The following is a 22,449-nucleotide window of genomic DNA, read 5'->3' as shown; positions in this document are numbered from 1 at the left end:
TAACAGATGGGGAGACTTGCAGGGTTTTTTTCCCTTTTCTCAGACTGTACAGAGGCGGGCTTGTTTAACATCCATGGTCATTTCTAATTGCCCCATGCTGCAGATGAGCAAAGCAGGCTTGCTTATGCTTGAAAATAAGACTTTTTTCCAGCTTCCGTGATGTGGTGCACTTCTCAGGTAATACAAGACAATCTGTTATGAAGTGTTTAAGGCTGAATTGGTTATTTGTTTAGTCATAATGAAAAAAGAAAAAGAAACACCTCAGTTCAGCTATTCGATACATGTTGCGAAGTGAAAGAGGGATAAGGAGTAAGTGAAGTTGGATTGAATTCTCTGACGTTAGTTTGAGCTTTTTTTTTTTTAATCTTTTTTCCTCTCTGAAAAGCAAAATATCTCTCAAATGTAATATTTATGTAAAAAGCCAGTTATGTAACTCTCGGCTGCCTTTCGCTTTTGTTACCTCTCTGGACTGTACAGCTCCGTTTTTCCTGACGACAGATTGTATTAAAACCTGCAAATCCCGATGAAAGGAAAGAACGACTGGGTGCCCACAGCACAGACTTTAATTTTGAGCCTTTTTAAGGGCTCCAGGCTGGAAGACAATGGATCTATTTAAGATCTGGTTTTGGCTGGAGGAATTCTTATTCAGTATTTTCTTGTCACAGTGTGCTCTGGAACATCCCTGGCTTCTGCACAGTGTTTCTGCCTCTCTCCTCCTCTCTCTTCTCTCCCTCCATCCAACTTTTGGATGTATACAATGAAAGCTTTTTCCCTTTCCTCTCCTGACCTTAATGCAAGTGTCAGGTCAGTCTCTGTATAACAGCAGCAAGTGCAGAAGAACAGTGAAATTTTAGGTTGTGTTGAACTTTATTAATTTCTATTTTAAGTGATTGATGTCCATAAAGATCCAGAGATTCTTCTAATTAGAATTGGTGGGGATATTTTAATTTACTTCCATCAAATGCAAGGAAAAGTACATATAGCCTTGCTAAAAAATTAGTTTGTAAAAAAAGAAAAAAGAGGCATTCTTCAGCTTCAAGAAAGGGAAGAAATAGGCCAGTAATAAAAAAAAGTTCATTCTTTCTTTTCTGTTCATACTACAGGAAGAATTTATTCCTGTAGCTATTTCAACCAATTTATTCCTAGTTGTATCCTCTGAGGATCTGACCTGTTTGTGGTTGTGAGCATTGTGTCAAGGTTTGTTTTCTTCTGCCCTTTACGAATCGTTCTTGTCTGCTTGCACATTCTTGGACAGATTCTTCCCCAGTGTAATGCTACTAATTCTGTTGATATGATGTCAGGAGTCTATTAGGTCAATTCTAAAGTTATAGGGCTCAATCCTCAGTTATTTTAAAGTGTTTTTCTGGCATTAGAAAAGAGCCATAAAGTGAATCTGGCTGTGAATTATGCCCACTTCAGGCATTATAGAAAAAAAATTTTGAAGCTGACATCTTTCAACAGTGATCCCTGAGACAAGCTTTAAATGAAACAGGGTTTTGTGAAAACAGGAAGTGGAATATTTTAAGCTCTGTAAGTATGTTTTAATCTGTGTAAATATATTTTGCCAAACTCCTGGGGAGTATACATATATTCAGAAATGTATTGGAACACCTGGATTCTGAAACTAGCCCTTGCTTTGGCTCTGGGCAATGAAAATTTCTTCTGCCTCCATTTGTGTCTCGGTAAAGAATCACTAGGGAATCACAACAGAACAGATACTGTTCTATTGTGCCTTTCAGAAGTATTCTAAACATATTTTATTAGTGTTTATAAAATCAATTCAGATGCATAGGCAGAAGGCATTTAAATATTTTGTGGAGGTTAAAAAATTATTTAAATTTCAGGCCAGTGTTGCCACACAGACCAAACTGTGGGCACCAACCCTATATAAGAATCAGTAACCCTATATAATGTAATGACAATATATAAATGAAAATTACCTTGGTCATCAGATGATTAAATTCTGGAACACTACCCTGCAGGAACTATAGGGCCTGAAAACCTATGTATTTGTAAGGTGTGGCTGAATCAGCATATCAGTGGCAGTTTATAACACAGTTGGATGTGGTAGAGGAGAGAACCTCCTTAAAATATCTTATCCTGGTGTCCCTTATAGCTGTCAGCCCTTTATAAAATGCTTGGAAGATTTAAATGGTGTAACTTTACAGAGAACATGCTTAGTAATGAGTCCAGTGTTTGACTTAATCAAAAGAGTGATCATTTGTCTTTGAGTGAAAATTACTTTCTGCTTGTCTTTTCAGAGTCTCAGTCTGTAAGTTTTTTGTCGGCACTGATCGCAATGGGAGACTTATTTGGAATAGGTGTACAAAACCTGATAACTTTTAATGGCAGACAAGCAATTTCCCCTCTTATAGGCATCTGCTTGCTTTTCAGTTACTGAGACATTTCTCTGTGTGTGTCACTGGGTTACCCCTAACTTCCCAGCTCTTCAGTCCCCAGCTTTGCTTTGTATGCTTGGGTGGGCTGCTATCAAGACACTAACCTTCCTTAATGGTCAAACAAACATTTAATTATTTCCTGAGTATTTTCTAATTTAAAAAGGGAAAAGCCCTTGTAAATGCCTGCTGCTAAAGCTCTGGTTATATATGCACGGTTGAACAGCAACCAGAACGAGGGAATTTTGTGTGTTCTGCAGAATGGAAATCTAATTTTAATTTATGGAGGAGAGGGTGATTTGACTTGACCAGATGCTAGACATGCAACCTGTGAAACTTCTGTCTGCCTAAATTCATAGGCAAAATAGGCAAAAGGGATGGTTTGAACAGTTTCTCAAATGAGATGTTAATATTCAGTTTTAATGAATAAGTCTTCACAACTTAAAAAGACTCTGCTATTTTATTTTTAAACATAAGCTGTTTGAGTCCTGTCTCTGTGAAGATCTGTGCCTTAGTTTTCTTAAATTCAAGTTTGTTATTTTAGAGAAAAGGTTAAGTATGAACTCTAAAGATTTAAAAACAGCAACAGAAATGAAAAGAGCTCTACATTAATTTTTATTTCAAAATTTCATTATTTCTCTTCCCTGACACATACTTAGGCTTGGGTATATTTGAAAAATAGCTAGCTAAATTATGTTGCTGTATCCAGCAATGTGCTGAATTAGCTATGGTAGGCTTTTTATCTAGCAATTATTCTGCAAGGTTTCCTTCCTCCCTCCCTCCCTTCCTCAGAACAGTCGTTTTTGCAACTCTCACACTTTGGTTGAAGTTTATGACAATTTTGTGTCCTTTACTATCAGTAATTCATTGCTAGCGCCTTCAGTAGTTCCACTGGTCTTTTTGCCTTGCAGAAGTCCCTAGGAAATGCTGCAAGAAGCAATGTTTTTGGAGTAATTGTAACAAAAGTATCAGGCCTAGATGCACTGAATGTTCATTACTGCAGCCCTCCTTTTCAAAGCTGTTATCTTCCACATTCACAGCAAACAACACAGCAGGTTCATTTCTCCTGGAGAGAGCCCGTGTGTTCCTGCCCCTGCAGTTTAACCCCTGTGTGCAGGTGGGCTGTGACACCTGCAGGGAAGGGTCACCCGAGTGCAGCCGTGTGGAGCAATTTTGGGCATGTGTGCAGTGCCTCGAGCAGGGCCAGCACCTGGGTGCTCCTTGGCTGTACCTCTGTACCATGGTTAATGTTTTCGTGTTGTCACTAAAGGACAACAAGGAACCAAGGGCTCCGTTTGGACTGAGCGCTTCCATCAGGGAGCCCCAGGAGAGGATGCTCCGTTCTGTCAGAACCCCTGTGGCCAAGGAGAGCATCCTCGTTTGCTCATGGATTGGCTCCCTGGATGTCTGGTCTCGTCACTGCCAGCTACTGAATGCTCATGGCTGGGGTGGGAAGGATGAAGCCTCTGCATCAACATTCACCTTGTTGATGCAGAGGCTTAAAAACAACTCTTTAAGAAGTGACCTTTAATATCTGTAGTGGAAGAGAGCAGGGAGCTGGATTTGATGATCTGAAAAGTGTGCTTCAGGGTAAAATTTTGTTAAAAAACCTAAACATTTCAGTTAGTTCAGTTTCTGTGGGGACTCGATTTGAGGTATTACTTCACAATTTCAACCGAAGAAACCTCTGACTTGTGTGACTTTTTGGACACGTGATGAAACTCACCCCTTTAGGGAAGTTCTTGCAGAGACGAGGTACAAAGAGAGTTTGTCTGTGTGAGCAGCTGAGAGGGTTGCTCGTTCCCGAGTTTGTGCTGATTTATTTCTGACTGGTTGCAGCAGAATAGCAAGACTCGCTGCTTTGACTGTACTGTGAACAAGAGGAAAATACACTCAGTTGATAATGTTTAAATCCAAATAAATAATGACGCTCTCCTTCATGGAAGGACTGTGAAAAGATATTAACAGAAAACAGTGCAGAAACAGGCATCTGAAACCACCTTCGTCCATAGTTTCCACTACATGTATTTCTTAAACTGGTTTTCTCTTCACATTTTTTATTAAATAACTTGGTTGCCTTCGGCCCCTTACACCACTGGGACAAAATATGACAGAGTTTCAACCCATCATCTAGGTTCCATCCAGATATACATTCCTGATTAAAAAGCGTCAGTCTCTGCTGAGGCTGGAAATGGCCTGTTCTGCTTTGAGGAAGGGGGAGGCAGATAACTAATGGTTGCTCAGGCTGTCATGTTTCTGAGAATCAGCTGTTTTTTCTTTATACTGCAAAGATTAAACAAAGAATGTTAAACATTTCCCAATTTAGCATTTATAATGGAAAGCGGCTGTAGGGCCACAGCTTGCTGCGGCAAGGGCAGGCGTTCATACGAGGAGTTGCTTAAAAAGGCTTTTATTTTCTTTGAAGGCCTGTCCAGCCTCCCAGCCCGGCCACTGTGCTTTGCAATCAGGTGGAGGCAGCTTTAAGATTTTACTTTCATTTAAGTAGGAGCTAATTTACATTTGGAAATGAAAGTTAAAGCATCTCAGCCATCTGCAAAGTGGAGGAGGCAGTGGGTTTCTTTAACTTTTCAAATTTCTACAATCCTTTTTCACATCCACAGGCAAGCAAAAATCATTTTTCAGAGCTCCTATTAGTAATAATACATATGATTAATGATCCAATTTCTTAGCTTCAGTTCTTTGTCTTAGTTTCTAAGATATACCTGTTGGGTAAGTTCAGTCACCTTTATACTTGTATCCAGCTCAGGAATTTAGAAATAAAAAGTTGTAGTCTGAAGTGCAGACAAAATCAAATTTTTTGACCTCCAGACAGCCCAAGTTTCTCTGAACCATTTCATTAGGGGTTACGTGGAGCACTCTGACTTTCTGTCATAGTAAAGGCAAAGGACACTTAAGGGTGACTGGTAAATAAAAAGAAAAAAAAAAGGAGGAATGATATTTTTGTATACTGCCATTGTATATACTGCTATCATGTATATTGATCACCCTTTCTTTTTTTTCAGTTTTACTGGAACAGTTCATAGTGGAGACAAATGAATTGTTCAGTCTTTCTTAGTTAAAAATTTCACTGTTATGCTAATATGTATCTTATTTCCTGTCAGAATGAAATAAGTGTCATTACAGTTAGTTGTGTTTTATTAAAAGAGCAGCTAAAAATGTCCTTTCCCTGCATCTCCATTGGCTAGTTTTCAGAAATTCGGTAGTCCTCTGTCATCTCATAGGGAAAAGAGCTAAACTTCTTACATAATTAAACCATTTTCAGAAAAAAAAAAATTTCTGGTTTCTTGTATAAACTGTAAGCACTGTAAAGAAATCAGATATCCATTTTCTGCCTTCTCCAGCCTGCCTGCAAGTAGATGTCGTCTAAACAAAATAGCCTTGTACTCATCTGTCACAAACATTTGTGTATTACTTGGATGTCTACGTGTGTAATTTCATTCGCCTCCTTCAGTAGCTTAAATATGTTTGTAGATGCTTGCCCACCTTTTCGTTTCTTAAGGCAAGCTTTTTGCTATGATTTTTTTTATAACTCAAAATTTGAGTATAAAAAATATTTCAATCTTCTTGTGATTACATTTCTTACAGAATGTTGGAATTTCTGGACTGTGCATCTGTTTAGGCACGTGGAGAAAGACAAGACTGAGATCATGTAAGTCATGAAACTGAGGGTGAATAATCCATACTTTGTTCTTTCACCATTTTTTCAATTTATACCCAGATGCAAGTAATAAACCAAAACGAAGAAAAAACCCAACTAGTTAGCTTTTATTTTTAAAGTGATTAATGAAAAGCAAAGTTCAAATGAGGCCACAAATCCTGGTGGTGCACAATGGGTTGATTTATTTTGTAAATAGACCATGGATAATTAACCATAAAACAAAACTTTTCTTTTTTTTTTCTCTTTATTTTCTTTTTTTTTTTTAATTGCATAATGACACTGGTTTCTTTTAGTTGCTGTGAGTTGCACAGAGGGATAACGACTTATTCACAACTGGTTACAACTAGTTACAGCCAAGAAAAGAAAAATCCCCGGGCAAAGAGAGGAAAAAGGCTGTAAAAACCCTACCACACTTGCAGTTTTGTAGTAAGGCATTCGCTAGTGGCTACAGACTGGGAAAAGCAAGAGTAGATATTTACATACTCTGATGGTGCTTGCTATGTTATCCCATGCTTTGGCTCAAAACTCACAAGAAAAAGACAGCTCCTGCAGCTGGCCTTAGTAGTCCACAATTTTGCATTGAGTTTTAAACAGAATTATTTGCGCTTTTTTGCACGTTTCCATTATGTGTCTTTCTACTCTGACGCTGAGGGAAGAGTCTTCTGGATAGTCATAGTCTGACTTGCTGCCAAGCCCTCTTGTGAGCCAGAGAGTGATGCTAGCTTTTCAGATATTGATATGAGAAAACTGTCTGCCCAACATCCCCAAAATTTGTCTCTTCATAATCCACAGTTGTCTGTGGAAGGGATCTCTGATGCCCAAGAAGGAGAAGGTCTAATTTGTTGTGAAAGTACATTCACTACTAATTAAAGCTACCAGCTGGGATTACAGCCCTGGGGACTGTAAATAAAGTAGAACATGAAATGTTCAGATGATAATATGGCCACTTTTGTGGTGGTTTGTATTAGTTGCCTGTACTTAGATTTGCTCATCTCATGCCAATTTATCAGAGTGAAGGATCATGTAGGTAACAGTCAATATGCAAGAGGCTGGAGTTGCCCCACAGCAACTGACTATGGACACCTTCACTTGCTCTCACATGACACATTTACCTTAAAATGCTTTTGACTGTATTTGTAAGACCTGCAATTCACATAAAGCTAAAATCTGTGTTCATGTTGCCTGCTGGTGCAGCTGTGCTGTGTTTCACAGATGGTGACTCAAAGGGACTTGCGAAAAGCCGTCCTCACTCCAAACAATGGCCTGGGCAGGCAGAGGTGGTGGGTAAAAGTGATTATCACTGGTATTGTTTCAGCTGTGCTGACTCAGTTTGTGACAGCAGGGTTACGGACTGGTGTTTGTAAGGGTTCTCTGTCCAACCCTACTTGTGGGCATGCAGTTTCTTCTGCGAATATTGAGAATTTCTTTGTCAGAATGTACTGCGAGACTGAAGAGAGGAGAAGCAGATTATTAATGTCTGACCATCACCCCTACCTGCTTGAGTTTAGTGCAGATAACTGGGAATAAGGATTCTGTGGTTTTAGTCTAGACCCCAGTTACAAGGCAGAATCTTAGATCAGTGCTTTAAACCCACAACTAGAGAACTGCTGAGCTCCCACCGTATTACTGACACTGGTAAATACAACACATGGGCTGCCACTTGTAATCTGCTTTTAGGCCAAAGAGTCAATTTAAAATAGCACTTAGTTTGAGCAAGAGGCTTCTGTTGTGGGTGGGAGTCATGCTGGGGGCAACATTAGCATTGTACTTACAAATAACATTGCAATGAAGACAAGACCTCAAAAATAAGTTAACTCTCCAAGGTTCAATACAGTCATTGGCTCCTCTACAGGTCCTCTTGAAGGGAAGCCAGCCAAGGTCCACTGTGGTAGTGCTAAAAGGATGAGCCTGGCCCATGGCATACCCCTTGAAACTGCTTTTTGTCAGGCTTGTGCTTCTGGGAAGTGTGGCAATGTATGGAATCTGCTACATACTGTTTATGAGTTAGAACTTGATTTTATTGACTAACAGAGTCCTTGTATCTTGTGACAATCTTTTTCTGTGCTTTGCATCATGCCAAAGAGACAGGGGAGTGGTGTTGGCATGTCTTTGTATGAATAGGTCTGTCATTAAATATTTGAAATAGAAACATCTGAAATAGATCTTGCCTAAGAACAATGGGATAACTAGAGAAAGCCAGTTTTCTCCAAATTTGCTTTTGGGGCTGAGAGTTTTAGGCAAACAGAATGAAAAAAAAAAAAAAAAGAACAAAGAGAGCAGGTTAGTACATGGGCTTAAAAACAACAAACCCAGGGAGGTGTGAAGGGAGACACAAGGAAAGTTAAAAAAGAAGAGTGGAGGGATGCTTAGCTGAGGATGGGGTTTTCTTGTTTGTTTTAATAACTAAGACCAACTAAGGGAGAGGGAAACTGCTCCCTTTGTAAAGGGAACCTTTTTCACTTGATGTGGATCTGAGCCCAAAGACCATTGACTGCTAGTCATGAGAATTCTGTGGCATGGACATGCATTTGGGTATTTCTTGTCTTCTGTGGTCTCTAAATCTGTATTTTTACTTTGTGCAGGTTGAGGATTCAGTCATCTTCCTCAGACAGTTCCTCTGAAATCGTACTGTTAGGAAAGGGTTACAGGCAGCCTTTGCTGCAGGCACACACAAGATGAAGGGCAGGGTTTTCAATTCCTTTCAGATTGTGGAAAGTGTCAGCACATGGGTCCAGTATGCAGAGCACAAATTCAACAGTCTGCTTGGTGTGCCAACAGGAAAAGCTCTGTTAGAAGTAATTGTAGTTCAAACTTATGAACAAGCCTTTTCTCCTGTGCACATAACCTATTGGTGAGGATATGCAAGCCAAACTCCTTTTATTTTAGCCACTCTTATCTCCTCCCAAGTACCTCTCTCCAAATTTAATACCTGAAAAACTCCACAAGAAAGGTAATCCCAACAGTTTTCCCCCAGATTTTGCCCATCTCAGCCTTGCCAAGTGTAGCATCTGATGTTGTAGAAGGCAGGTTCAAGTTCTGGCTAAAAATGCTTTCATGGGGAACTAAGCAGTACAGTTGTTTGAATACTTCTTCTCCACTTTATTCAGAAGTTCATTTTATAAGAAACAAAAATGTTTTGATTCTTACTGAGATCCTGACCATGTTACAGAAACCCCTCACCAAATGACATGGGAGACAACCACTTCCTGTAAGCATCTCAATGCTGAAAGAGCCAGGGCTGACTGGGAATGATGTGCTGTGCTTCAGCTCTCCTGGTCTTCCTAAATGAACAGTTTCATGTGTTGGCACTCCTGCTGCTATCTGATCTGGGTGAAAGCCCTCAGTTCTTCTCTGTTTAGGCCAAGATTTGTCTTATAGTTTCAGTCAAGCTTCACATGACTTCATGGTATTTTGCATTTTAGTAATTTGCAAATATATGAGCAGTGATCAAGAGCTTTCTTAGCAGGTAAAGCAAATAGTTAAAGGAATTTTAGATGTTAAATATCTTGTTAATCAAAACTGCTCTTACATTTTTCTACTGGTTAAGTTTGAGGTTAAAGAGCAGAGCAGAAAAAACTGACATTCCCCTCATTTCTCCTCACTTCAGATTCTTCTGTAGGAGTAGGTCTGTCTGTGACTCTCAATCTGCTGCTTTATCCTGCTCAGAACTGGTTCTAATACTTCCCCAAATGGCAGCAGTAATGAATGGTACTTGACCCAACAAGATGCGTGTTAGTTGTTACATAACTGTCTGGCTGAAAAAGCCTCTTCCCTTCCCTACATCAGTAAGCTCCACCAGTTCTTGGACAAGAGCAGCATAGCAGCTGGATTCTTAATAAAAATTAGATTGTCATTGATATATTGGTAGTATTGCAGAAGTATCACAAGCTTCTGAGGCTCACTAAAGTGAACTGAAGGTTGGGACTAGAAGCACTAAAAAATACATACTAGTATTCTCTTTGTGGGGAAATACTAGTTCATTTAAAAAAATACTTCCAGTATTCTTATTTGTTTTTTCTATTCATATTTCCAGATAAAGCTTTTTGGCATTTGTGGAACAGAAACGCATTTGTTTCAAACTTTTATTTCAAAAATGAATTTTATGATCTAATATAAAATTTAAATCAAAACTGAGAGTAGCTATCAAAACAAAATTATTTTGTCAAAACAACATTCAATTGATTGAAATGATTTTTTATTTTTGTTTCTTTGGTAACTTTGCAACACAGTGTTTAATTCAACTGTGAAACAAAAGCAAATTTCAAAGTCTATCTGTCCTGTGAAGCAAAAATATTGAGTTGTGTTTGGGCTCTTCTAGATGGTGCTTAAAGGAGTGCTTCATCAGAATGCTACTGAATCTTTTTATTATTAAAAAAAAAAAAAATTAAAAAGTGTGAGGACCCAACAGGACAAGAGGAAGGAGGTCTCAAGCTGTGCCAGGGGAGGTTCAAGTTGGACCTGAGGAAGATTTTTTTCTCTGAAAAGATTGTAAAGCATTGCAATGGGCTGCCCAAGGAAGTGGTGGAGCCACCATCCCTGGAAACCTCAATAAACAGCTGGATGTGGCACTTAATGCTGTGGTTTAGTTGACATGGTGGTGTTGGTCAATGATCTTGGAGGTCTTTTCCCACCTAAATAATTCTCAGACCCTTAGACTATGCTGAAATCTTCTTGTATTGATGTTATTCTATCTTTGTTCAGTAACAGCTGATCAGAAGCCATCTCTCTCTAACTGTATGCAGATCTCCCCTGGAAATGTATTCTGTGTTTCTGCTCAGCAAATTGGGAAGCTTCTGATACTGTGTCAGCTCTCCTGACTCCCATCTCTGTGGTCTGGTTACAAACCAAATTCTGGGTGCCCAGCTGCTTGCAAAGGGAGTAAAAAGTTGAAGGTAATGATAGTGTGAGTGTAAAGCTAATATTGTTAATATTAGTGTATTCACTTCATTTGTTACTTCTTAGATTTGATTTAAAAGGGATCTTCCCTTAGAAGAACACATTCTGGTTATTACTTTGCATCTTTTCTTATGCTGTATAACAACCATAACACATTATCTCTTTTTCTTCCTCATGTAGAAGCTGTATTCTGAAATAGTAAAATTCTTCTGGCAGCAGTCTTGTCAAGGGCCACAATGTGGTAGATGCCTTGGGGACATTTTACTTTATAGATTGCTGCTTCGTCTAAGTTTAAATTCTTCAGTATTGGCCTAAATCTGTTTCAGTGAGAGCACTCCACAAAAGAAAAACATGAATATAAGGGGAGTATGTTAGACAAATAGGGCAAAGATGAAGATTAAAAGCACAGAACATAGTTAGGAATTGTTCTCTTGCTGGAAAATGTAAAGCATCTGACCTTGTCTGAACAGTGTGATGATCCATATTTTTTGAAGGACTGAGCTACTTAACCCACTTGTGATACCTTGGTTATTCAGGTCTGTCTGCCTTGATCTTAGACAGATACAATGATCTTGTATTCCTTGAAAATATCAGCACTGCAACTTCTGTAAGTTTGGGAGAGATCAGTGAAGATTTGATCACAAATTCAATGGAAGTCGTGGTTCTGCAAACTTTGGAGTTCTCACTCCCATTAGAGGTAAACAGAAGGTGACAGAATAATGCCAGATGAATTTTTTTTTCCATTTATTTGACCACCTAACCTATTGTTTATGTTTTTCAAACCAGAAAATGGGTATTTTGTGATACAGAAAAGCTGCTTTAAGTAAATATGTATTGGGGCAATAGCGCAATAGTGTTGTTGGTTCAGTATTTCTCTGTAAAATGGCCTGTGGCAAGACAGACAGACAGGTATGCTTTGTCCAACAGCTGTCTTCTGTATTCACTAGCATTTTTTTACATGCCTAATCACGTAACCTGCTATATCAACATAAATTAAATTTAGTCTTAAGAAGACTGATTTAATCTGAGGAATACATTTTGGACCGGTCTGGGCGTAAAGGATTGGGATATTAATGTATTTATGCCTTAAAAAGTACAAAAATAAAAGCTCCCCCACCTCAGAGCTCAGTAAATAAAGAAATAAAACAGTTTATGTTGTGGACATGCTCTCAATATTTCCTGCACGCTGGTGGAGCAGTGCACAACACAAAGTTATTAATATAAGCAGTAAAATACCCCAAGCAAACAGAAAGCATCTGTAGGTCTTGCCTTGCTGGCTGATATTATTGGGATGGCTGTTTTTAGCTTACCATGCCATTAATGCTTTGCAAATGTATATGTGCATGCTGAGGGTTGCTCAGGAATTGAACTGTGTTTTTAATGGTTCTGTTCAATTGCTGCATTGTGCCTGGATGCCTGCAGATATGTAAGAGCACAGGAAAGGTACTCAAGAAACTATTAGGCCATGGCTGGTCTACCAGCCCTAGTCACAGGAGAATGTAATGGGCCATAAACAGGATGTAAAGAACCATTTGGAAAGATGTTTGGAGAAGTCCTGACATATAACTCACAGGGTGTTTGTTAGTTAATGTCCCCCCATTTCTTGTTGAAAACAGATGAAGTTCCTTTGGAATGTGTATTGAGCCTCATCTAAGCTCTCTCCTTGGCTTTAGCAGGCTGGGGATCAAGTTCATGTTGGAAATTCTCATTTCACACTGCTGGATGCAGTCAGAACCCACAATTCTTGTTCAAGCTATTGCAGCCTGTGCTGCCCTCAGCCCCAGATCAGCACTGGCAGTACAGCTCTCCTGGCTGCAAGTACAGAAGTTAGAAAATGTCCGATGTTAACTTGGTTTTAAGTGTTACTTGATGGAATCACCTCTGGTGAGTTTGGGGAACCCTGAGATCTCCTGACCATTTTGTTCAGTGTTTCCTTGTAGAGGTCAATGGGCCATTTTGCTGACAAATGACAATTGTAAGCATAATTCCAAAAGGGTTCCTCATAGGAAGATTTTAGCAACACAGGTAATGAAGCCCCACTAAGAAGGCAGGCTCACTTTCAAGAATCAACAGTCCTCAGGTCAAGAAGTCAGAGACTTCCCCAAAAGTTAACTTGGGGAAAATAAATTAGTTTATCCCACTGGCTCCAAAAAAGCCATTAGCAGTACACATCCATAGAATTGTCTTCCTGACTGTGTGCATTTAGGTTAGTTCTGGATTTCCTTTTCACACTCAACTGTTTAACAGAAATATGGCAGCAGCATCAAAAATTGCTGATTCCTGTCTCAGGCATAACGAATTTCACAGTATATTCTTTAATTCCTATTTCTATAGCAGTTTGTAAAGCATCTTCACTTACAGGTTTTAGTATTCAGTGAGAAATAAATTTAGGAATAGGATCCTTCAGGTAAAGGTCCTGTTGCAAAAGTGTCTAAGTCCTTTGGTCATTGCATTGTACAAGAACATCAGATTTTTGGAACTGAAACTCCTGAGAGGTTCATATAAAAAATGAGATTGCTGTATTTATGGGAAAATCTTGATATCATCTTGCTGTTATGTGAGGCATTTAAGAAATCCTGAAATATCTTTAAAGATGAAACAATGGGAAGCTGCTTACTTCATGACATAATAAGGCAAAATAAGGTCAGGAAAAAAGTCATGGTTGCAGCTCCAGCAACAGAACTGAATGAGTTATTTGTAAGAAATAATTTATTTGCCAAATACAGCTTTTCTTGTCCCATCAAATATACACAAGCTGATCAGTCTCTTTGATTCAGGAATCGTTGGAATTTTTTCGATGACTGCTTTCAAAACTTATATTCTATGGACTCTCTGTAAAGGGAGGTGAAGGAAGGATGGCTGTGGTTTTAATACTATTTGCAAAAGCCTATTCTGTAATTTTCCTCTCTGGCATCCATCTTATAAATTTGCATTACATGATGCCAGGCATTTAGGAGTCTATAGTTTTGATGAAAGAGAGTAACAAGTTCAGCTTTCATACAAGAGTTAATGTTCATGCAGCAAGAGTTAATGTTTAGCAGATAGGAGGCTTCACACAGGTTTCTGCATCCTCAAACATCCTTCAGATTATATTTATTTTATTAACCCTATGACTGAAATGGTAAACAATAAACAGAAAAAAAGAGGTCATGATGTTGCATGGATGAAGTGAGGAATGGGGTGTGATTATTTCATGATTGCACTGATTCAGAAGCTCAGGGTGAAGCTAGATAGTTCTTTTCACTGCACAGAAGGGCAGAAACATGTCATAAGTAGTTGCTGGTGTGCTGCATTCATGAAAGGAGCACAGCATTCACTTTCCAGCCACCAGAGAGTAAAGGAAAGACAGAGAGCTGCAGACATCTGTTACTGTGTTTGCTTACCTACCCCTGTTCCTGGAGGTTTTGAAGCAGGATTTGAAAAGTGCATGAGACAGTCATTGTTTCTGGCCATACTTTACAACAACCTACTGACTTTAAAGGGCCAAAATTTGGACCTGCATTATTTAGCCAGTGGTACACACAGGGCACTGTCAGTGAAAAGGCTGGGAACAAAATTTAGTTCCTAGTTTCCCGCCTATTATTTAGTACATATCTGATTTGAAATCTATTTTCTGCATACCCTTGCGTGCATATTCGTTGGCACATGTGCTTCTTGCCATTATGGGGCAGATCCCATAGATTTTCTGCGTCATTAGTACAGAGAGCCAGTCATTAAAAAAAACAAAACAAAAAGCTTATTTGCCTGAGCCGTTAAGATTTTTTCTCACAGTTCTGCCTGTGGCGCCTGTCACTAGCAGTCAAATAAGGACAATTTTACCATTCTCTCCTGCTGCTCTAATTTTTTTTTTCAGTGCCAGTACATGTATTTGTTATTCTTTATAACTCCCTTTGAAGTTGGGAATCCAAGGGGAATCTAAAACCGACCAGATGTTTCTGCTGCTGGAGACACAGAAGACAGCAAGGATTAAGTTTAACTGAAACTTAGTTCTCTACAAAACCCCATTACAGTGAGAATTCTTCCTCAGTTAGTTTTATTTATTATTTATATTTGCACTTGCCATCCTGGGTAGGTGATACCTCAAGTCATCTGGCCTGGGAGAAAAATGGATGATTTATCCAAGTAAATAGTGTATCAGCAGCTGCCTGCGTTGATTTCCCTTATGGGGTTTCTGTTCCATTACACTGCATATTTCCCACCCACACTCTTTATACAGTATTTCATGTTGAGGAAAATCATTCCCATCACTGTAACTTCAGAGAACAGATATGTGGAACCATCCAGGGAGAGGGCAGTGCAACTCCTGTGTGCGTGGGGAGGGGTGACATACTTAAGAAGGTACTGGCCAGAAAACAGCACGAGATTTTTAACTCCTTCTCCTGTCATGGCTGAAAGATGAGAGAAAGGAATTAAAGCTGACATGGGAGACTGGATAGGAGAAAGAAGGGTTGTGCTAACCTCCTCAAAGTGAGAGCAGCAGTCATCTCCCAGGTGGGAAAGGACAGGAAGAAATGGTTTTGTTTACTTCTGAGTTCAAGTAAGATGCTCTTGAAGCTGCAAGACAAAAAAAAAAAAAAACCAAAAAAAGTTTTAATACAGTCTGTGACATGAAATATGTGTAGTCCTGTGCAGTATCCATCTCCAAATGGATGCAGTATCCATCTCCAAAATTAGGTGGTGGGCAGTCCTGCTGGCCTGCTTCTGCAGTCATGAAAAATAACCCATGAGAGAAAGGAGTGCATGTTCAGGCCTCACGGAAGTTCAAGTGGGAAGGCAGAAGCAGAACAAAACCTTGGTCTCTCTTTACCTTGGGCATTGCTTAAAAAAGAGTTTGGATCCACTTTCAGATTTTAAACACTTTAGATTTCTGGAGTACTGGTTACCAAGTTATGAGTAAGTGAGTTTGTGGGACTGCCTGTCCCTGGTCCCGACTGTCACACCCATGTGTAGCTGTTGAGCGTGCTGATACCATTCAGCTGAGTCGGAAAGAACTGAAAAGCTGATTTTTTTTCTACAGAATGGGTATCTGAGGAGAGGAGAAGAACTCAGAGTAGTGCTCCTGCTGAGAGAAAAACAAGCAGAACTTATCAGCTAAGCATGTTTGGCAGAGGACAGTTGTCTGGCCAGCACAGAAGAGCCACAGCACAGGCTGTCTTCTGCTGACCAAGAACATTGTCTTTGTTCTGGGAGAGAGGACCAAAGACAATCGTACTGCTCTTGTCTGCTGCTTACAGGCTCTGATTGCAAGTCTATAGAAAGACAGACTTTATCAGTATCTGTTTCATGTCTGAGCTGGTTTGATTGTTTGAAGTCCAGCCCTCTTTCATGTTTATAAGTCAAGGTACATCTCTGGCAGATAGCATTTCCCTTTCCTCTCTGCTGTGGGATTCCAGCAGCTCTTTCCTGATTTTTCTCTGTATGGATTCGCTTGATTGTTTCACGCCAAATCTCGCTGCTTCTCAAGTCTTGATGTCACAGCCACCATAACTAAGAAACAGTATTGGACTCTGCCTAAGTTTCTCTTCTAATTGACCAGATGGATTGCTAACACCTTCACTGAGGCACTGTCCTCCATCATGCACTGTTGGAGTTGCTGCCTAATATTGCAAGGCCCTGCACACCACCCTAATTTGTTTTTAAACAGGAAAATCAAAAGCCTGGTAATTGTATAGAGCCTCCCAATGAACACCAGGTAAAATGCATGCACTGTAACAAGCTCTCTTCAGAATGGCAAAAGGGAGTGGAGCAAATGATTTTCTAGCACCTATACTTACTTAAAGCTGCTTTTCTGATTTCAAAATATAAAAAGAAATTAAGTCCTGGAAACACTGGGTGATTTGCATTTGGGATGTTCTGTAAGGTTTTGAGGAAAGATAAGAAGAAAAAAGTAATCACATGTTTTTATATTTTTAGGACCTGAATTTCCCAGCTTTGTATTAAAGGGAAACAAGTTAAAATCAGAGAATTTTTGACTTTTGTATTTTCTCTTCGTTATTTTTTGTCAAGGCATCAAGGCAGATGGTATGAAAAGCATTTATATTGGTCTCTCTGCTTACGGAGCTTAACCTAATAATCCAGGACTTGGAACTGGGTGCTTCAATAAAAACACTTTCTGAGAGATTTTTCCACTCAAAACACCAGGAGAAGTTTTTTAATTGACAACATCACAAATTAGTATCCTGCCAGGACTACATTTCTTTGCACCTTATTACTCAGAACAAAAGATTAATATGTTCTCATTCTGAGCAGGAGAGTTTTCAATAAATTTTTCCTTAATTAAACCAAAAATGAAGTGAAATGGTTTACCACAGGATTGTGAGAGTGAAATGAAAAGCCCAATTCAATGTGTGATGTGCTGACCCTGTCTGGTCTGTAGGGTCCCACCAAAGCTACTCTGTAACTCCCCTCCTCACCTGGACAGGGGAGAGAAAATATTACTCTTGGGTTGCAATAAGGACAGGGAGAGATCACTCAACAATTACCATCATGAGCAAAACAAACTCAACTTTGGGAAAATTAATATAATTTTTTACAAGTCAAATCAAAGTAGGAAAGTGAGAGATAAAACCAAATCTTAAAAAAACTTCTCTGAACTCCTCCTTTCTTCTTGAGTTTCTCTTCACTTCTGATTTTCTCTAAGCCCTCCCTGCAATGACACAGGGGAATGGGGAGTGCAGGCTGAGGTCAGATCATCCAATTTGTCTCTGCCAATCCTTCCACCGTAGGGGGAGGACTCCTCACACCTTTTCCCTACTCCAGCATGGCGTCCTCCCCATGGGAGACAGCCCTCCATGAACTTCTCCCACCTGAGTCCTTCCCACAAGCTACAGTTCTTTACAAGCATGTGTCCCTTCCACAGGCTGCAGTCCCTTCAGGAACTGGCTGCTCCAGTGTGGATCTCCCACAGTGTCACGAGTCATGCCAGCAAACCTGCTTCAGAGTGGACTTCTCTGTCTCTGAGTTCGCAGGTCATGGCAGGAGTCTTTTCCAGCGTGGGCCTCCCAAGGGGATGTAGTTTTCTTCAGGAATCCACTGGCACTATTGTAGGGTCTTCCATGGGCTGCAGGTGGATCTTGCTCCACTATGGATCTCTATGGGCTGTGGAGACACATTCTACTTCACTACAGTCTGCACCAGGGGCTGCAGGGGAATTGCTGCTCCAATGCCTGGAGCACCTTCTCCCCCTCCTTCTCCACTGATCTTGATGCCTGCAAAGTTGTTTCACTCACGTATTCCAACTCCTTTGTGCTGCTGCCGTTCTTCAGGTTTTTATCCCCCTTTTCGTAGTCCCAGAGGAACTGTGACAGTCACTGATGGGCTCAGCCTTGGCCAGTGGTGAGTTTGTCTTGGAGCCATCTGGCCCTGGATCTCTTGGATGTAGGGGAAGCTTCTGGCAGATTCTCAAAGAAGCCACCTCTATATAGCCCCCTTGCTACCAAAGCCTTTCCATGCAAATCCAATATCCATATCAGTTATTTCTTTGTCGTAGTTTGAGCACTTGATTATCTTCTGATGATTGCTCTGTTCTCTTGTTTTTGATGGTTTGCTAGATATTTTGAAATTTACAGACTTACCTCAGTCTTTGAAATTAAGAAATCTCAGCTTTGAAAATCCCAAATTAAACTGTGATTCTGAGTTCCCCTTAATTTTGAGCCCCTTGACATACAAAAAAGGCAACATTCCCCTTTGTTCACTTATAGTCTGAACTTCACCCTATAACCAAGCTGTAGGGGAGAAAACTGAAAGATTGAGGCCAATGGATAAGATAAAATGGTTCAAATCTAAAATTTGAAGTTCAGCATTGTGCAGCCCCCACCTGCATTTTTATATTTTTAAATGTGTGTGTTCTTGAGACATTGCATTTGAAATATATACAGGAAACTAAGCTTAGCTGGAAGACTGTAACTTGTAAACATTTTCCCATGTATGTTTTGATAGAATGGTATGGGGGCGTAGGGCAGGGCTGTGGATTTAGAAGATATTTTTATGCTTTCGTAACACAATCCATAGTCCATTTTAGACTTAGTTTTGATTAAACAAAGATATTCAGATGTGCCATGAAAGTTAGCAAATAGTGAAACAGGTTTCTCAGTATTGTGACACCAGCACTCCTAAGCAGCCTGACCAGGTGGGAGGTTACACCCTACTTTGTTAGATCAGTTTGTGATGTTTTTCCAGCTGCCCTAAAGTGTCTTGAAAGAAAATTTAGTGTCATTTACAGTTGTCTTCTTCCATACAGGAGCACTGCAGGCAAGAGTGTGCAGTGGAAAGGGCTAGTTCTGTCAACAGTAGGTGCCAAGGACATGGCTTACCTATTGTCACTAACATACTGTCTTTTACAGTCAAACAGGAATCTCTCTTTTATCTCTTGCAGTCTTGAGTATTAGACTATATAGGCAATGAGTCCAAACCAACAGGGAGCCAGAGGGTAGATTGCACATCTGACTGTGAGAGTCATCATCAGGCCAAGTACTCCATCAGGCCAGTTGGAAAAGCATCTTGTTCCTGAGAGGCAGGGATGGATTTTTGTCGTGCCCAGCCCGCTCAATTAGAGAGGGAGGATTAGATAGCCCATAATATAGCTGTGATACTCTTGAGCACCGATGGGTTACAAGGCCTTCTGCTGTGCTCAGAGTAGCACATGTGCGAATAGGGTAAGGACTTGGAAGCAGCCCCAGTACCCCCAGACTGTCTGAGTTATTCCAACAAAGTAGCATAGACCTCTGTGGAGCACATTCTCCGCCAATTTGCAGGCATTCGTGTTCTCTTGGTCTTGGAAAACATTCTGCCTCCTGTTCTCAAACAGAGTTCTGTTTCCCTCATGGTTTAACAGCTGCCTTGCAGTTGTGGTCCTTAGATCTACCTCTCTTAGATCTCCTGTTTGCCCCATGGCCTCTTTCATCTTCCATTCCCCGGGCCCTGGACAGATTCCGAGCTCCCTGCTAGCTTGCTGTTGCTTTGTATCTGCCCTCTGATTGCGGGTGCTGCTGTTCTGACAGTCTACCCAAATCCTTCGTTGCTCAGAGGAAAGAATAATTCTCATTCAGCTTCTTTCTTAGCATTTATTGTGACATCCTAAGACAAATGCAAACTCATCTCTAGAATCATTATTCTCTTTGAAGAACAACGGATTGTCAGGGGAGACATTTTTTTGTGTGGATTCACTTAGAAGTTCTGTCCCCTAGTGTGGTTCTCCAGCTGCCCCTGTCATATCCCCCGTTGTTGTTTATCCAACTTTTAATAATTTCCTTTTCATGCTAGAAGGGCCACATAATTTTCTCTTTGTGTGTGCATGTATTTGTATCTATTTCATGTTTTTTCATTTCTCTCGATTCATAACATACAAAATGTATAGGAAAAGGCATTCATTGAACTAAATACATTTATTATTTATGCATGGTTTATATTTTTTGGCCTAAATTTTTGTGGAGTGTCTAAGGATTTTGTGCACGTCCATTTAGTCATTAAGGTTTTTCTTAATCACCTCGCATCATGACTAATTTTGGAAGAGACACACTGATTTGTGAATAGGGTACACCTGCTTCTGTGTAGAAACAAGTTTAGGGGACCCTTCTTGGGGTTATTAGGAGAGGTAGAGACTAGGAATATTGTTCTCTGTAATTAAAAGAAAGAATATCACTTAATATATTGCCAAGCACATTGCTGCCCACACTGAGCATCAGCTATTTATTTATGATTTCTGGATCACCAAAGCTCCTTTGAGATACCAGTGTAATACCTGAATGGCTTTGGTCAAATTATTTTGGTTTCAAGTCATCTCTGTTTCTGATGGGAGATCAGGCCTGGTCTGGAACCAGCTAGAAGCAGTAGCCTAATTTGCTCTATTAACATAAGCTTTCACCTTAAAGTGTTGAGGTCAGCATAAGGCTTGCCTTTACAGGAGCATGCACAGATACGAGGGTGGAAAATTTCTCAGAGAAGCTCTTATTTGAGTTCTGTGGGTAGAGTAGGAATGTTGTTTATTCTGCTTCCAATAGCAATGGCACTTCACCTTGTAGCAAAAGGAATAGAAGGAAGCAGCAGAGGGAATGTCCCTCAAGTCATGACTCTGGTCTCTGGTTTTGACAGTTTAAGCTTTGGGATAGCATGGAAAAAAAACCAAAACAAAACAAAAAATATAAAAACATAAAGAAAAAACCCAAAAACAAAACAAAAAACAACCATCACCAATAAAGATGACTTGCAAGTAACCAGGTACAACATCCCTGGTTGTGCAGGTGACAGGGAAAAACAGAGGAAAATCAATGGGAAACATTTGAAAGTGCAGCCCTTGTCCTGCTGGAGTGAGCAGGACTTTTTTTGGCATCTATTTTTTCAGTTCTGTGTCCCTAAAACATCCCAAGCCCATGTAAAATGTACTTAGGAGGAAAACTGAACACCATACAACTTCAAACACTTCAGCCCTGGGCTGTCCCACACTTTGGCACCACTCTCCCAGAGGACCTGGGGTAGCAGCGTGTTCTGCCTCGCAGGGACAGTGGGATGGAGGCACTGGGCATCGAGGGCAGCTCAGGCACAGTAACAGAGGCCTTCCAATGAGCTTAGATAGGTACCAGGCTTAGCCTGATCTGAAGGTGGAAATTGTGAATCTGAGGTGAAAATGGTTCCTCATACTGGGGTCTGTTGTGTGAGCACCAGATCTCTGCCTGGCTGTGAGTTACTGCACAGCTTTTCTTTCTATGTTTTGTTTAAAATTTACCCCAAGTGTTTGTAGTGTAATAGTGATTTTTCTTTCTTGCATTAACACAAGTGCAGGCTATGTACTGGATTTATAAAATAAGGATTTTACAGGCATGAAGCACATCCATCTGTATTACATAAATATAGATGCATTTTGGTTTCTTTTTCTTTTCCTTCCCATGTTTATGCTGCACAAAGAACTTATTAAACCAGATACAGTTATGGCATTGTTGGCTTTAATCCGCACAAGATTTTTAAATCTTTTCTTTTTAACTGCTGCTTTACTGGCAAAAAGGAATTCTGTGGCTGTGAGCAGAGGAATATGAAAGGTATAGTGGCTTTCCTGTGAGAGGAATATGAGAATATTCACTGACAGAGGAACTCTGAGGAACAATTATCCCAAGCTGTGTCTTTGACAATGCTGTCAGATTTTCCACTTCCATGAGCACAGTTGGGCATGTGGTGCCAGGGTGAGAAATTCCACAGTGGCTGAGTGCATTGGGTGCTGGCCTGGCTGGCAGTATTGGAAGTCAGGAGTTGGAGCTGGAAAGAAAAGAAAGATGACTTTCTACAGCTTTGAGACAGTAAGGAAAAAAAAGCCCCAAACCACCAGTTTGGAATGTAAGGAAAGAGTCCTTGGAAGACCCCCCTTTCCAGACTTCTGTGCCTCAGAGGCTGAGTTTGATCTTGAGATTCAGGTTCTTAAAATACCTGTACTGTCTTCTAAGACATTTGCTCCTCTACCTCCAATTACAGAGTTGTTATTGTGCAGCTTAC

At 40.2% G+C, this 22,449-nt stretch overlaps 1 protein-coding gene across 20 annotated transcripts in view; it reads left to right on the top strand.

Annotated features, from left to right (window-relative positions):
* Positions 1–22,449, top strand: part of ZBTB20 (zinc finger and BTB domain containing 20) — a 475,279-nt gene that overhangs the window by 237,732 nt on the left and 215,098 nt on the right. For 4 of the 20 annotated variants that reach the window (XR_003945573.2, XR_007778053.1, XM_050977315.1 and 1 more), the window contains exon 5: positions 6,003–6,066. The exons of the other annotated variants lie outside the window; for them this stretch is intronic. The gene's annotated coding sequence lies outside the window, so the exon portion shown is untranslated. The remainder of the gene's footprint in view (positions 1–6,002; positions 6,067–22,449) is intronic. 20 annotated transcript variants of the gene reach the window in all.

The sequence above is a fragment of the Serinus canaria genome, chromosome 1, assembly GCF_022539315.1.
Source record: "Serinus canaria isolate serCan28SL12 chromosome 1, serCan2020, whole genome shotgun sequence".
Classification (NCBI taxonomy): Eukaryota; Metazoa; Chordata; class Aves; order Passeriformes; family Fringillidae; genus Serinus; species Serinus canaria.
This window is presented reverse-complemented; position numbering and strand designations above follow the sequence as displayed.